This window comes from Martes martes, assembly GCF_963455335.1.
Source record: "Martes martes genome assembly, chromosome: 4".
Lineage (NCBI taxonomy): Eukaryota > Metazoa > Chordata > Mammalia > Carnivora > Mustelidae > Martes > Martes martes.
In genome coordinates this window covers 165,365,796-165,382,001 of record NC_137891.1, presented here as the reverse complement: position 1 = coordinate 165,382,001, position 16,206 = coordinate 165,365,796, and positions in this window count along the sequence as shown.

Here is a 16,206-nt window from a genome sequence, read left to right as displayed (position 1 = left end):
CTGTTAAGCTGGTGGAGAGAGGAAGAGTGCTGAGATTTGCGGAACCTCCCTGACCTTTGCCCTCTCTCTTCTCCCAGTCTCTTTATCAATGCTGCTTCTTCTTCAAAGTCCTCCACACCCAACCATCACCCCTACCCTTGCCTCCACTTCTAGGCCAATTCCCTCAGAGTCCCAAAGTGGCTCTGAAGGAAATACAGGGGACCAAAAACCTGGAAAGATGCTTAGCCCCTCGTCTCATTATCTTCCAAGGGTGGGAATCTGTACAGTATCAGAGATCCCAGAAGGGTCTCACAGAGGGCCAGGCTATGCTCAGAATGCTTCCTGAATGAGTGCACCCTTTATTCGGTTGGAAATCTTAATGCAGCATTTAACTCTCAGGTAGACCTCACATATCCATGATTCAAATTTTTTAAATACTGAAATAACACTGGTATACTAGCCAAAACTGATCGCATTTCAGTACTTAACAACAACACAGGGGCGCCCGGCCGGTTCAGTCGGTAGAGTATGCAACTCTTGATCTCAGGGTTGTAAGTTTGAGCCCCATGCTGGGTTGTAGAGATTACTTAAAAATAAAATCTTAAAAAAAAATTTCAGTATACCAGAATATCAGAATATTAAATCGTTAAAAGTCTTAGAATCCCTTTATCACTCCCAGATTTCATGGTCAAGGGCTGTTTGGGAGGAGCTTGTCCACTGAGGCAACCCCTCAGTAATTAGTAAATTAATTACTGAAGGTGTGGGAGGAGGGAAGTCGAGAGAGAGGGAATAAATCATTGAAAAAGACAGGTGGGCATCAAGCAACATACGTCCCCCAAAGATGTTCATGTTTTAATCCCCAGGATTTGTAAATGTTACCTTTGAAGGCAAACGAGACTTTGCAGGTGTGATTAAGTTAAGGAACTCCAGGTGGGGAGAGTAGCCCAGATCTCCCTGGTGGGGTCAATGTAATCACAAGGATCTTTATGAGTGGGAGGCAAGGAGGGTCAGAGTCCAAGAAAAAGAGAGGATCCGATGCAGGAGGCAGAGGTTGGAGTGATGCAGGGCCACAAGCCAGGGAATGTGGGAAGCATAGAGAAGTTGGAAAAGGCCAAGCAGCTGACTCCCCTCTAGAGCCTCCAGGAAGAATACAGCCTGCTGGGGATTTTAGATTTCTGACCTTCGGGCCTGTACGATGATACACTTGTTGTTTGAAGCCACAAGGCTGGTTGTAATTTGTCACAGCAACAACAGGAAACTCCTACAGAATCCATAACAGATATGAGGTAATCATTTTAACAAAGGTCCGTTGAAGGTCCACCGTGCATGCCTGACACCGCTCTGGGCAGACACTAAGTGACTAAACAAATGGGATCATTTCTAATAGTTAGAAGAACGTGAGAAGAACAAGAAAGGTTGACATGACGGAAAGTTCTGGTTGTAGGAAGAGTCTACCTCAGATGGAGTGGTCAGGGAAAACCTCTCTGTGGAGATGGCCAGAGTGATGAGGAACCAGCCAGATGAAGACCTGCGAGGAGAGCCTCTTTGACTACATGGTTCAACCTTGACTCCGTAACCAACCACCCCAAAACTTAATGGCATAAAACAACCACCATTTATTTGCTCCCAATATTCCATGTTGGTGGAGCTGAGGACAGACAGCTCACCTCTGCTCCATGTAGCATCAGCTGGGATGGCCCCAACAAGGAGGGTCTGCTTCTAACATGGTTCACCCACATGGTGTAACACGTTGGTCTAGCTGTCAGATGGGTGTGACTATTAGTCCCCCAAGGGAGGCTTGGGCTTCCTCACAGGATGGCAGCTGGGTTCCAAAAGGAAGGAAGCAGAAGCCGCTGTGTCATATCTACCACATTTTGCTGGGCAAAGTCATTGCAGGCCAGCCCAGATTCAAGGGGACAGAGAGACAGACTCCATCTCCCAGTGGGAGAAGAGACAAATCATCAGGGGTCATCTTTCACCCACCACATACCTGAGGTAGGAACAAGCTTGGTGAGCTTGAGGACAGAGGTGTGGCTAGAGAAGAGAGCACACTGGCAAAGAGCGGAAATGGAGGTGAGGTCAGAGGGGAAGGCAGCTCCCAGATGGCACAAGGCCCGGCAGCCATCCTAACCAGTTTAGATTTTACTCCAAGGTAACAGGAAACCACTAGAGCAGGGAAGTAACATAATCTGGTAGGAGTTTAGGGGGTTTTGTTATTTGTTTGTTTGTTCTTAGTATCTCTCTTCAATGCTGAGTGGAGAGGTTCAAGAGGGGAAACAGGTTGTTGCAATGGGACCATTCATGGAGGCAAAAAACCATGAGGGGGCACATGGCTCGGTTTTATTGTCCAGTCTCTCATTTTTTGAACTGTGATGGAAGGAGATGGAGGAAGAGTCCATTTTAGACTAAGGGCTTCTGGGAAGTAGCAGAGAGTGGCAGTTAGCAGCAGGGACCTCGGCCATGGCCCATTTGTGACCTTGAATGGATAACCTTCCCTTTCTTAACCTTAGTTTCCATAAAATGGGGATAATAATATCTGTCCTATAAAGTTATCAGGAAGATTAAATGAGGCCATTAATTCACTCAGCAAATGTATACTGAAAGCTAACTGTGTATGGGGAAAACAACCACAAAGGACTTTCCCTCCGGAGCTTATAATCACATGCAGAGTGATGAAGATCTATAAATAATTTCGTGCCTGACACACAATACTGCTCGGTAGCTATTTTTAGTATTGCGTCGGAGGGGCCTGTGGCAGCCCCAGGAGAGAGTCTCAATAGTCAGTTGGCTACCTGGCCTGGCTATCCCTCTCAGCCACTCAGCTGTCATTTACTGGACACCTACTATGTACCAGACATAGTACTAGACTCCTCCACCTCCACTAACCCCTCTCATCTTCCCCATAGTGGAGCTGTTAGGAATCTAGGGGCTCAGGGGTCAGGTTAATTTATAAGAGGCACCCCAAAGGCCAAATGATCTGGCCCCTGATGAGTCACAGACTCACAAGTGGGCAGTTTGTCACCCCTGCTCCTTCTAGAATCAGACGGTAGGAGTGTGCGAGGCCCTGTTCTAAACTTTCCACGTGTATTATCTCATTACATCTTCACAATAGCCTTATTAAATAGGCTCTCTTGTTGTCCCCCTATCACAGATGGGAACACTGAGGCTCAGAGTCACAAAGCAAGTGATTGGCAGACCTGAAATTTGAACCCAGATAGGTTGACTCCAGGGACCACTGCCCTACACTGCCATATGACCATCATTAGGAATCCCCAAATCTAAGGATGGCAGGAGACCCCGCAGCCTTCTGTCTTATGGGAGGGGCCACATGAGATGCAGCAGGAAAAGGATGAGCCTGGGAATAAGATCCATCTGGGGTCAAGGCCTGGCACTACCACTTCCTAGCTGCAGACCCAAGGGAAGGATCCTAGATTCACTTTGCCTCAGCTTCCCTTCAATAACACCAAGATCATCCTTTATTCATTCATTCATTCAACAGATAATTACTGAGAGTCTGTTACATGCCAGGAACGGTGGCATGAGTGAGACACACACTGTCCCTTGTCCTCATGAATCTGACATTGGAGCTGGGAAGGCAGATGACAAAACAAGGGAACAGATAAATAAAATATTTTCTAGCCCTAATGAGCGTGGTGAAGCCAATTAACCAGAGGCTGAGCGAGGGAAGGAGAGGAGGAGACCTGCTCTGGGTAAGAGCGGCCACCCCAAGGATAGGAAGGAGCCAGCCTGGCAGAGAGGAGGAAAGTGGTCCAGGCAGAGCAAAAGGCCAGGCAGGGACCCGAGGAGGTCTGGGAACCACAGGAGCCCAACGTGGCTGGTACACAATGAAGGGACCACAGTGTAAGGGGCCCCTCACCTCCCACCGGCTTGTCCTGGGCAGGAGAGAGGATCGAGCTTGCCAGGCAGGAGACATAATGCTTGACATGTGGTAGATAATAAATATGGGTCCCCCTCACCCCACCTCCCAGACCTGGGTGCTCTTGGACCCAAAAGAGGCTCCTCCTCGGGGACCCAAACTCGTCCCCAGCCATCTTCAGCCACGAAGCCCTCATGGCTCCTTGGGGTCGCTGAGCTCCAAGCCTGTTTGCCAGCATCGAAGCACGCACTTTCTCCCTTTGTCTAATTATTCCTAATTGGGAGAAAAATTGTTTGGCAAATCAGCCGGCATCTCCTCGGCCCCGGTGTCCTAGCAACCCAGCTCTCCAGGGGGGTGACACCGGGGAGGAGGAGCTCTGCCGCCTCCGCGCTGCAGGGAGCCGGGGACAGGGTGGCGCAGCGCTCCCACGGTGGCCTCGCCCGCGCCGGTCCCCCACGTGCATGACACACGGGCACACGCGGCCACGCACGCTCTCCGCCAAGGCCACTGGAGGCCCCTGGCGCTCACCCGGCCCAAAGCGGAGCCTCAGCCTTTCTGGAAAGCAGAAGGTGTCTCAGAAATAGATTTCTAATTTTCCAGCCACCTGCTCAGCTGAAAGATATTCTGGAGTTTATAATTACTTTTCAGGCACTTAACTAGAGTCTAGTTTCTAGGGCAACTTGATGCATCTCTTAATGTGTTTATGGTGAAATCACGCCTTGAGGCTCAGCCAGGGCGGCCCAAGCGTGGCCCAGCCAGGCCCAGGGGAGGGCGCTTTCTCCTGGGTTCAGGTTTCTTAAGAACCCTGATACCTCAAGGAAGGGAAAGGAGCCAGTGAGATGGGGGTGGATGGGGCTCCTGGAGCGGCAGCTGAAGGGCGGTGAGAATATTTAGCAGCAGTAGTAACAGGTCTCATGAAGACAGATGGTGGGGCCTCCGCCTTCTGGGAGGGAGCACGCAGGCTCAGGGGACAGGCCTCAAGGGCAGAACCGCCCTCTCCTCAGTCGAGAATTTGGTGGCCCCACTAGGGTTCCAATCCCAGCCATGCCATTTACCAACTGTGTAATAATGGTAAGTTATTCTCCATCTCTGTGCCTCAGTTTCCCCTCCTGGGAAGTAGAGATAATCATGGTACCCACCTGGGAGGGTTGTGATGGGACTTAACAGAGTTAATTTCAGGGGAATCACTTACATAGTACCTAACTCATACAGACCGTGCGCTGAGTAAATATTCTATTACTGCCATTATTGAGAAATCACAGAACAGCTCCCCTAGGGCCCAGGAAGTCCTGTGTGGGCTACAGGAGACAGAGATGGCTTCAGGGAGCTTACAAACTAGAACAGAGGTCTCCCAGAGGAGAAAAAATACATACATATTGTAACTTCTAATTTGTATTTTTATCTCATCCTTTTTGGTGTATATTTAATGTATATCTTATGATGTGTCTATTTTATAAATAAATAAATATATAGTGAGGGACCTCATTCAAGAAGGTTCCAATGACAGGGGTACAGGATTCCAAAAGGGGTAGGACAGAGGAAGTAAAACAAATCATTTTAAATGAAAGGGGCCTAGGGGCTCTTCGACCAGTCCGCACCCACATTTCACATGTGGGGACCCTGAGGGGCAACCCTGAGGTTGCACTTCACCTGGAGTCACACCAGAAACAAGGAGCCAAAGCCCTGAGGGATCCACAGGAAGGCCAAGAAGCCAGCTCTGATGGACTCCTGGGAGACAAGAGCTCCGTGGGCAGCACAGGCAGGAAGGCTTCCTGGAGGAGGAAGGGCACAGGAACCAACCCTTGAGTGGAAGAAGAAGGTTCCATCTGGGCAAAGCAAGAACAGAGAGACAGAGCTATTGCTTCTAAAGCCGCTCATCATGGGCTCCCCAAGAGTCGTAACACAGGTGAACACTCCCACCAGGGCCAAGTTCAAACATCAGGGGTTTTACAACCAGCAAATTTCCTCAATCTGTACACTCCTGTGCAAGCTGGCTCTGGCCCGCCCTGGAAGGCCTCTCTGTCCTGGTCAGCTGACCCTGAGGCCTCCTCACTCTGAGTTTCTACCTACCCCTGGTCCTCCCCTCAGACTGCTGTTTTTCAGGGGAATAAGCTCAGTCCACATTTTTGTTTTCTGCCTGTCTTCTTTAGGTATCTCTCCCTCTCTCCCTCTCTCTCTCTCTCTCCGTAATAGGTCATTCTCTGAGCTGCGGTGAGGGGCCAGGGAGGGATCTCTGTCTTCCCCAGCTCTGCCTCTGTACATCTGGGCCTCTCAGCCTCCTTGACACCCCTGCTTCAGAACACGCCTGTGGGTCTGCTTGACTGTCTGTCACCTCTCTGGGCCTGTTTCTCTCTCCAAGTCTCTCTCTGGCTCTGAATGTGTGTGAATGGGGGCGGTGTGCATCTGCGTTTCCCTGTCTCCAATTCCGTCTGTCTGTCTGCCTGCCTGTCTGCCTGACTTCTCTCTGGCCCGCTCTCGAAGTCGGTGATTCTCAAAGTATAGTCCCAGAGCCAGCAGCATTACTTGGGAATTTGGTAGGCGAACGATGTTCTGGGCCCCACCTCGGACAGATTCCCTCCTTGACCTCCTCCACCAACCTCCACTCAGGCTGCTCTGAGTTCTTTTTCAACTAGGCCTCGATTTTCATGTTCTGCGCATTGCCCAGTTTTAGCAGGAATCCTGTGAAGTCCATTTAACCAGAACCACCACACACACACACACACACACACACACACACACACTCATACACACTCTATCTGATCAGGTTCCTCAGCCTCCGCCACCCCCCAGGTGGGGATGTCCGGTCCCCCTGGCCTGCCTCCAGCAAGAATCCTATTAGGTGGCTTATCCAAAATCTCCCCTGACCCCTGATGTTTCCTCTGGGTAATTTTCCACCCACTGACCCCACCCTGCCTCCTTGGCTGTCAGTTCCTGCTTGCCCCTGCCGCATTCAGAGTCAAACCCAATCTCTCTCATTGCAAAATCCCCTTGCAGGGGTCCCTACACCTGTCGGGATAGTCCCTCCTGCTCAAATAAAGTCTTCCCATCATGCTTTAACAAGCATCATTTAACACCCAGACCGACTGAATCTGAAACTCTGGGAATAGGGCCCAGCAATCTGTGTTTCTAGAAGCACCTCCAGGTGGCCAGGGGCTTCTGCTGCAGGTCAAGTTTCGGCACGAAGATAGTCTCCCTTTCTGGCTCTTTTAGGAGGTGGGGAAGCCCCTGCTCTTGGCCTGGTCTGTCCCTGTGTCCCTCTCACTTGTAGGTCCATGTCTCTCTGTCACATCCAAGGCCACTGGACAGGAGGTAGCTGATCTCCATGGCACACTTTGCTTGCTGCCTGCTGTCCCCAGCAGCTTGGTTGCAAACAAAGAACAGGCAGCTAAGAAAAAGAAGCCTGCCCAGTTGGAAGCACAAGGCGGCTTGCTGACTGACCACAAAGCCTGGGAAGGCTGCTGGGGATTAATGGGGAAACATCACTGCTTCCTTTGCTGGAGGAGATCACAAGACTATGGCTACATCCCCTATTACAGGGGCTCTCTCCCCCTCAACCCCTCCCCGCGGCTGCGCATATAATCACCTGCACACTCCAAAAGCATCCTGCGTGGCGGGAACTACTCCAAGACATTCTGACTCAGTTGGTCTGGGCTGAAGCCCAGACATCAGTATTTTTTAAACACTACCTGGGTGATTCTAATGTGCCAAGGGCAAAGTCCTGATAGAAAACTTCATAACTCCCTTAAAGATGGGGATCAGGATTCCTTTTTTTTGTTTGTTTTTTTAAGATTTTATTTATTTGAGAGAGAGAGAGAGTACACAAGCAGGGGAAGGAGCAGAAGGAGAGGGAAAAGCAGGCTTCCCACTGAGCAGGGAGCCCAATGCAGGGCTCGATCTCAGGACCCTGGGATCACGACCTGAGCCGAAAGCAGACGTTTAACAGACTGAGCCACCCAAGCGCCCCTCAGAATTCCTTTTTTTTTACAGTTGGAGAAACTGAGGCTCAGGGAGGGAAAGTGCCTAACCAAAGGCATGTAACTAAAAGTGACGTAGTCAGGAGTCCAGCCCAGAGCTGCAGCCCACCTTCTTTATTCCACTCTCTGCGAGGCATTTGACACATAACACTGTCATTCCCCCTGGTTCCCTCTCTTCTGGCCTCCCTGAATGGTTGTATGTTGCCCACTTCGGCCAGTCCAGTGGTACCCCCTCCCTGCGTACCCCAGTTCTCTGCAGCTCCGACGGCTCTGCCCGTGAGCAGATGGCTCTGCGCTTCAGAAATGGCTGACCTCTTACATGTGCCCTCCCAGGATGTGAACTCTCCTCCTTGGCCTGCTGGTAAGATTACTGTTTATTTCCCTATCAGGGAGGTTTCCATCCTGATACCCCCCAGAATGCCTCCCTACATCCCCACTCCGCGTACACACTCTTCTCCAGGCCCCTGCTCTGGAATCTGGCCTGCCGACGTCACGGGACATAAGGCCAGTGCTGGCCTTCTCTAGGTTCCCAATAGACACAGCCTCACCACAAAAGCCAGCACCCTGCACTTTGCAGCCACACACCCAGAGCGGCGTGACTGCCTGACAACGTTCCTCATCCCCTACCACGGAAGTGCCCCAGCCCACAGGAACGAGCCCAGACCTGCAGGTACCCAGACCACAGGCCCCTCTCGAGCCCAAACTTCCTTTGAAGACTCTGCTTTCTCTCTAAAAGCCAGTGAGGGCTGCCTGGGTGGCTCAGTCCATTAAGCACCTGCCTTCAGCTCAGGTCATGATCTCAGGGTCCTGGAATTGAGCCCCACATCGGGCTCTCTGCTCAGCGGGGAGCCTGCTTTCCTCTCTCTCTCTCTCTCTCTGCCTGCCTCTCTGCCTACTTGTGATCTCCGTCTGTCAAATAAATAAAATCTTTAAAAAAAATTCTCCTTCTTCTCCTCCCACACACTCGTGTATACCGTCTCTCTCTCAAATAAATAAATAAAATCTTCAAAAAAAAAAAAAAAAAAAGCCAGGTGGACTTTGCATGCTACTCCATAATGTGTCAGGGTTTGTTTCAATAAAAAAATAATGCTTATTGATTGAATTTTGACACAGAGCACATATTATTTTTGTAATGTAAAACATTCAGGGAACAAGTAAGTATCATGCTTCTCACTCTTACTATCAAGTAAAATTGATGATCCAGGAAGATGCTGTGTTTGTTCTGTGGCCTCATGAATTCCCAACACACCTAGGGTGTCCCCAGGGATATCCATAATGCATCCATTGTTTCTTTCATTATTCATTCAACAAATACTTTTGGAGTACCTGCAGTGTCCCAGGTATGGGGCTAGAGTCCAGGAAAATAATGATGAGTAACAGAGAAATGTTCCCTGCCTCCGGGGAGCTTCCTGTCTACTCAGGGGATCAAGATGTCAATACACACACACACACACACACACACACACACACACGTAAAAGTATAATAACTTGTAATAAATGCACTGTAGGAAAAGCAAAGGATGTATTGAGCAAGAATAATGGGGGTTCTAAAATTGTTTCCAAGGAAGTGACATTTAAGCTGAGACATAAAAGATGAATAGGAATTGGTCAGGTAAAAAGGAGCAGTGGGAGAATGTTCCAGACATAGGTAATAGCCTGTGTGAAGAGGGAAAGAAGACAAACCCAAAGCTTTCTAGAAGCTCAAAGATGAATCCTTGATCACTTGCAGCCAGAGCTCACAGGCCAAGGCAGGAACAGCCCCCCTTCCCAAGCCCCGGGAGGTAGCCAGGCTTTCTGCCAGACCCAGCCCAGTTACAGTCTCTGGGCACAAGGCCATCCATGATCACACACCAGCACCCAGCTCCACTCCAGCCCTGAAGTAGAACCTAGAGCCAGGTGGGGTAAGGGCTGGTGGGACCCAGGGACGCAGCCCTGAGGGGGATAGCATAGGACGGTGCTCAACTTTCGATCACGGCCAACCCCAGATGAAGCCTCTAGGGCTTCTCTGATGTCTGGAAATAACACCTCTGGAACACCTGGGCAGGAGGGAACAGTGTTGAGGCACTTGGGGCCGCTGCCCTTCTGAGCCCAGGAACTAGTACCAAGATCAACACCTCATTTTGTGCCCCAGTTAAGGGTCCCTGGCTCCTGGTCCTGACCTGCAACCTGACCCCCTTCCTGGAATGCCAGTCTATGTAGGACTGGGGGATGCTCTTCTCCTATCTAGGTTGGGCTCTTCTCCTGAACCCTCTGCCATCCTGAGTATGCAGTGGCATACTCATTCTGGGGTCCAGCACCCAAAACCCCCTACCAGCCCATCTGTTCCCCAGGATGCCTCCTACCATCTGCATAGAGGTCTGGCTAGTTCCTGGCAGACCCTGGCCTTCTCCCACCCAGACTGGAACTAGCCCCTCTCTGAACTTTCAGCTTCCATCATCTTTCTTCCCATAGCCAGAGTGACCTTTCTAAAAACACAGATTTGATGGTGTGGCTTCCCTGCCTCCAACATTTCCGTGAACTTTCCACTGCCCTTAGGGTAAAGTCCAAGCTCCTTCATTCAAGATGGACAAGTTCTCCATGTCCACCCCAGCCCCCTCTCTGCTCTCATCGTCCAGAAGGAAGACTTACAGAGGAGGAAAGGACACAGAAAGAGACTAGTGGGGGAAGTGGGAGGAAGAATGCAGAAGCACAAGCTGAAACAACCCAAACCTTTGATCTGAGCCTCCCCAGCCCCACCCCAACCCCCAACAGAGCTGGAGCTAGCCCCAGAGAAATCTCCGCTCTGATGGCAGCAACAAGAGCTGGGTAGCAAGGGCTGGGCAGCAACAGTGAAGCCTGGGCCTCTGCTGCCACCCAGAGGCTGAATGGAGCAGCGCAGGCAGGAGAGCTAAACTCTTAGTCGCACGGAGGCGGAGCCGGTCTCTCAGGATTCACCCAATTGTGAGCAAGGTCCAGTCAAGGGTGGGGCCAAAAGTAAAGGCCTCAGTCAGCAGCAACCGTGTTGGAATCCAGCCTAATTGGTCCTAAACACGCTTCTATTATGCAACTGTCATAATACTTCAGAATTTACCTGTTCCTCTGTCTAGCTCCCCCACGAGATCCTGTAATCTGAGGTCCCTGCTCACAAAGCAACCTTATATGCTCTGGTCAGCCAGCCTCTCCAGCCTCTCCTCCCCTTACTCCTCTCTCCTCCTCTTCCCAAACCGCTGGGCCCTTAGGACATCCCAGGACAACCAACCTCAGTAGAGCAACAGCTTCTTCATGTACACACTTTCTACCACCAGCCTGTTTCTCACTTCAACACCACATTTGTTCATTCATTCTTTCATTCTCCAAAAACCTACCGAGGGCCTTGTATAGGCCTGGCCCTGTGCTAGACAACCAGACAGACACGACCCCCCTGACACGGAACTTATTTTATTTGGGGCAGACAAATGAACAAGGTAATTTCAGGTAGTGATACACTGTCTGATGTGTTAGCACTTCAAGGGAGGCAGTGGGGAGAGAGATTGGTGATCAGGGAAGGCCTCTCTGAAGCCAGGTATGAAGCCAGGCTTTAAAATATGTCCGCTGCCTTCAAAAAACAGAATCTGCTTTCCCTCCTCCTAAGCCCGTTAAATGTAGGCTGTGCTTAGTTAGTCACTTCTAACGAAAATAATGGGGCAGAAACAATGGCATGTTGGCTATGTATGTCTTCCAAGAGAGGTTATAAAAGGCATTGTGGATTCCTCTTGATAGTCTCTCTTTTGGATCACTCACTCTAGGGGAAGCCAGCTGCCATGTCACGAAGATGCTCAAGCTGGCCCATGGAGAGGCCCACATGGCTGGGCACTGAGGCCTCCTGCTAAAAGCTGTGTGAGTGTGTCATCTTAGAAGTGGATGGTCCCATCTCAGTCAAGCCTTCAGATGACTGCAGCCTGCGCCAACATCCTGACCACAGCCACATGAGAGACGCTGAGCCAAAACTACCTGGTTAAGCCACTCAGGGCCAATTCTTCCACTGGACACAGTAAGCACACTGCCCAGGCCCTACGATACTGTTAGGACCTACAAAAATGTTTTAATTTCTATTAAAATTCAGAGAAAGAAATTTTATCACAAATATGTGCAGATTAAACAACATACTCCTGAACAACCAATGTGTCAAAGAGAAAAATCAAAAATACCTTGAGACAGGGGCACCTGGGTGGCTCAGTGGGTTAAGCCTCTGCCTTCGGCCCAGGTCATGGTCGCAGGGTCCTGGGATCGAGCCCCAAATCGGGCTCTCTGCTCAGTGGGGAGCCTGCTTCCTCCTCTCTCTCTGCCTGCCTCTCTGACTACTTGTGATCTCTCTCTCTCTCTCTGTGTCAAATAATAAATAAAATCTTAAAAAAAAAAAAACCTTGAGACAAATGACAATGGAAATATAAAATACCAAATTTGTGGAATGCAGCAAAAGCAGTTCTAAGAGGGAAGTTCATAGAGAACATGACTACCTTAACAAACATGAAGTCTCAAACAATCAGCCTTTACACTACAAAGAACTAGAAAAAGAATAAACAAAACCTAAAGTTGGTAGAAGAAACAAAATAACAAGGATTAGTGCAGAAATAAATGAAATAGAGAATAAAAAGACAATAGAGAATATCAATGAAACTAAGAGATAGTTCTTTGAAAAGAGAAGCAAAATCATCAAGCCTTTAACCTGACTCACCAAGAAAAAAAGAGAGAGGACTCAAATAAATTAAATCAGAAATGAGGGGTGGCTGCGTGGTTCGGTCAGTTAAGCTGTGCCTCTTGATTTCAGCTCAGGTCATGATCTCAGGGTTGTGAGATCAAGCTCCATGTTGGGCTCCATGTTGGGCTTGGAACCTGCTTAAGATTCTCTCTCACTCTCTCTCAGCCCCTCCCTGCCAAAAAAAATCAGAAATAAAAGAGGAGACACCACAACTGGTACCACAGAAATACAAAGGATCATAAAAGACTCTTATGAACAATTATACACCAACAAATTGGACAATCTAGCAGAAATGGATAACATTCTAGAAACATACAACCTACTAAGATTGAATCATGATAAAATAGAAAATCTGAACACTAAATTACTAGTACAGAGATTGATTCCATAATCAAAAACCTCCTAACAAACAAAAGTCCAGGATCAGACAGTTTCACTGGTGAATTCTATGAGACATTCAAAGAAAAATTAATACCAATCATTCTCAAATTCTACCCCCCAAAAAAAATGGAAGAGGAGAAAACTCTTCCAAACTCATCTTATGAGGCCAGTATTACTTACCCTGATATCAAAACCAGACAAGGCTACCACAAGAAAATTACAGGCTAATACCCCTGATGAACATAGATGTAAAAATGTTCTATAAAAATATTAGCAAACTAAGTTCAGCAATACATTAAAAAGACATACACCATAATCAAGTGGGATTTATTTCAGGAATACAAAGATGATTCAACAATGGCAATTTAGTCAATGTGCTATACCTTCATTACTATATGTGCTATAACCATCATTAACAAGATGAAGGATAAAATTCATATAACCATCTCAATAGATGCAGAAAAGCATTTAACTAAATTCAGCATCCATTTATGATAAAAATTATCAACATAGTCAGTATAAAGAGAATGTACCTCAACATAATAATGGCAACATGATTGCCACATATGACAAATCAGCTAACATCAGACATCAGACTCAATGAAAAGCTGAAAGCTTTTCTTCTAAGATTAGGAAGAAGACAAGGATGCCCACTCATGCCACTTTTATTCAAAATAGTATTGGAAGTACTAGCCAAAGCAATCAGGCAAGAGAAAGAAATAAAAGGCATTCAAATTGGAAAGAAAAGTAAAACTGTCACTATTTGCAGATGACATGATATACATGGAAAGTCCTAAAAAAAACTCCATCAAAAAACTGTTAGAACTAACAGACAAATTCAGTAAGTTCTCAGGATACAAACTCAACACACAAGAATCTGTTGTTTTTCTACATACCATGATAATGAACTATCAAAAAGAGAAATTTTTTTAAAATTTATTTTTAATTGTATCTCAAAAAAATCTGGGAATAAACTTAACCAAGGGGGTAAAATACCCAATATTGAAAACTACACAAGACATTAATAAAAGAAATTGAAAGACACAAATGAATGGAAAAATAACCCATGCTCGTGGATTAGAAGAATCAGTATTATTAAAATGTCCATATTACCCAAAACAACATCCACAGTCGGTACAATCTCTATTAAAATTCCAATGGCATTTTTATAGAACTCGAATAAACATCCTGAAGTCTATATGGAACCACAAGAGATCCTGAATAGCCAAAACAATCTTGAAAAAGAACAATCCTGGAGGATATCATGCTCCCTGATTTCAAACCATATTATGAAGCTATAGTAATTAAAACAGCTTGATATTGGCATAAAAACAGACACATGGATCAGGATAGGGGGCCCAGAAATAAACCTGTGCATATATGGTCAACAGATTTATTTCAAAGGAGCCAAGAATGTATAATGAAAAAAGGACAATCTCTAATAAATGGCACTGGGAAAGCTGGACAGCCACATGAAAAAGAATGAAACTAGACCATTATCTTACACCACACACAAAAACTAACTCAAAATTAATGACAGACTTGAACATAAAACCTGAAATCCTTAAACTCCTGGAAGAAAACATAGGTGGTAGATTCCTTGGGTCTTGGTGATGATTTTTTTTAATCTGACACTGCAAACAACAACAACAACAAAAGTGGGACTACATCAAACTAAAAAGTTTCTGCACAGCAAAGGAGACTAGCAACAAATGAAAAGGCAACCTACTGGATGGAAGAAAATATGGCAGGTTCAGTTCCAGACCCCTGCAACAAAGCTAGTATCGCAACAAAGTGAGTCAAATGAATTCTTTGGTTTCCTGGTGGATATAAAGGTTATGTTTATACTATAATGTAGTCTTTTAAGTATATAATAGTATTATGTCTTTAAAAATGTACTTACCTTAGTTTAAAAGTACTTTGTTAAAAACCACTATCCATCATCTGAGCTTTGAGTGAGTTGGAATCTTTTTGCTGGTGGAGGGTCTTGCCTTAATGCTGATGACTGCTCACTGGTCACCCCGTGCTGGGTGCTGAAGGCTGGGCTGGCTGGGGAAATTTCCTAAAATAAGACAAGAATGAAGTTGGCTGCATCCGCTGACTCTTCCTTTCAGGAATGATTTCTCTGTAGCATGTCATGTTGTTTGATAACATTTTACCTATGATAAAACTTCCTTCAAAATTGGAGTCAATCCTCTCAGACCTTGCCACTGCTTTATCAACTCAGTTTATGTACTAGTCTAAAGGCTTTGTTGTCATTTCAACAATCTTCATAGCATCTTCCCCAGGAGGAGATTCCATCTCAAGAAAGCACTTTCCCTGCTCACCCATAAGAAGCAACTCCTCATTCATTCAAGTTTTATTGTGAGATTGCAGCCACTCAGACACATCTACAAGCTCCAACAGTAACATCTAAGACCAGTGATCGCAGATAGCCACAGCAAATATAATAATAATGAAAAACTGAGATACTGTGAGAATTACCAAAATGTGACACAGAGACATGAAATAGACAAATGCCGTTGGAAAAATTGGGCCAATAGACTTGCTCGATGGAAGGTTGCCCCAAACCACCAATTTATTTAAAGAATGCAATTTCTGCAATGTGCAATAAAGGAGGCACAGTAGAACAAGGTGTTCCCCCACCTCATAAGGGACTAATATTCAAAATATATAAAGAACTCATACAACTCATTAGTTAAAAAAAAAATCTGGCTTAAAAATGGACAGAAGATCTGCATAGACATTTTTCCAAAGAAGACATATGGATGGCCAGCAGGTACATGAAAAGATGCTAAATATCATTAACATCATTAATCATCAGGGAAATACAAATCAAAACCATAGTGAGATATTACCTCACACATGTCAGAATGGCCATTACCCAAAGACAAAAACTAACAAGTGTTGACAAGGATGTGGAGAAAAGGCAAGCTTGAGGCACTGTCAGTGGGAATGTAAATTGGTGCAGTCACTGTGGATAACAGTGTGGAGCTTCCTCAAAAAATTATAAAGAACTACCATGTTATCTAGCAATTCCATTTCTGGGTATTTATCAAAAGAAAACTAAAACATTAACTTGAAAAGATACATGCGCCCCACATTCATTGCAGTGTGACTTACAACAGCCAAGACATGAGATTATCCATCAAAGGCTGAATGGATAAAGAATATGTGAGATATACACACACAGAGACACACACACACGCATGATGAAATATTATTTAGCCTTAAAAAGGAGAGCTTACCATTGGCAAACAACACAAATGGACCTCAAG